A 1,447-nucleotide genomic window follows, 5' to 3' on the forward strand; every position below is an offset into this window, starting at 1 on the left:
TTCAGGATATAATGAAAGCTTCACCAGTGGGGTGTAAATAATGATTTCCCTTGACTGCAATGAACCACATTCGTTTGTATATGTTGCAGAAACATGCACACTTGAATGAAGATGTACTAATCTCTTCATTGTTGTGTGAAAGCCAAACGTAGATGTGTTGTTTGAGGGTTCGATGGTAGATAGAGGCTGGTATTTTAATCTCTTGGTGCAGGAACTGTTTACGTGCTTGGAAACCATGTTTTCCCCGAGTGTATATGCTCCGTCTTGCCTGAGGATGACAGCCCGGCTCAGACACTGTGTGGCGGCTGAACGCAATCCAGAGACTGTTTTTTGTGCCAAATTTGTGAGAAGTGCAATCTATCTGAAAGGTTACCTCACCAGGAGGCCGAGAGCAACCAGGGCTGGAATAAGAAGTGAGCAGCGAGCCAAAGAGGACGAATACAACTCTGACCTGCATTAAAGGTCCCCTATCATACTGTTTGTCATCAATATATCACAGGTCTCAGATATATACAGAGCCTGTCTCTGATTGGCTGAAACACCAAACAGATCATTGCAGCATTACCCATAATCCCCTCTGTTTCAGCCCTGTTTCCAAAGTGCTGATTCTCTGTCTGTTACTTTAGATGAAAATAAGGAGCCCCTCCCCACGCCCCTCTGAGAGACATTTGGTTAAAAAGAACTCAATGGTGCTCTAGGAGGAGATTCAGGTGATAAGGAGGGAGGGGGGGGGGGTTTACCTTGGTTGCTGATTGGCTAATGGTTACTCAAGACAAAACATCGTTATGACATCATAAAGTGGCCAAAATCTGATCAGCTCATTTTCAGACAGGTTTTTATAGAAATGGATCAAAAAGAGAGAGAATCTTTGTTCCTGAAACTCTTCAGAGCTTCTCTTTCACAGAGGGGCACCATGTTGATGTAGAAGAGCAGACCATGGAGGAAGAGGGGACACATGTTGATGTAGAAGAACATGGAAACGAGGACACATGTTGATGCTAGAATAGACATGAAGAGATGGGGACACAAGTGATGTAGAAGAGACATGAAGAAGAAGGGAACACAGTGTGATGTAGAAGGACAATGAAGAGAGGGGACACAAGTTGATGTAGAAGGACATGAAGTAAGACGGGGACACATGTTGATGTAGAGAGGACATGAAGAAGAGGCGGACAATGTTGGATGTAGGAAGAGACATGAGAAGAGGGACACAAGTGATGTAGAAAAGAGACATGAGAAGAGGGGACACATGTTGATGTAGAGAGCATGAAGAGAGGGGGACACATGTTGACTGTGAAGAGACATGAGCAAGAGGGACACATGTTGACTGGAAGAGACATGAAGAAGAGGGGACACATCGGTTGATGTAGAAAGAGACATGGAAGAAGAGGGGACACATGTTGATGTGAAGAGCCATGGGAAGAGAGACACATGTTGATTGTAGAAG

At 44.5% G+C, this 1,447-nt stretch overlaps 1 long non-coding RNA gene across 1 annotated transcript; it reads left to right on the plus strand.

Annotated features, from left to right (window-relative positions):
- The first annotated feature begins 874 nt into the window (after positions 1-874).
- LOC104947509 (uncharacterized) lies at positions 875-1,149 on the plus strand. The gene is made up of 2 exons (XR_798570.1): positions 875-908; positions 985-1,149. It is a non-coding gene; the product is annotated as an uncharacterized lncRNA (long non-coding RNA).
- Positions 1,150-1,447: the final 298 nt, after the last annotated feature.

Source organism: Notothenia coriiceps, unplaced genomic scaffold, assembly GCF_000735185.1.
Source record: "Notothenia coriiceps isolate Sejong01 unplaced genomic scaffold, NC01 NC01_scaffold00000184, whole genome shotgun sequence".
NCBI classification, from domain to species: domain Eukaryota; kingdom Metazoa; phylum Chordata; class Actinopteri; order Perciformes; family Nototheniidae; genus Notothenia; species Notothenia coriiceps.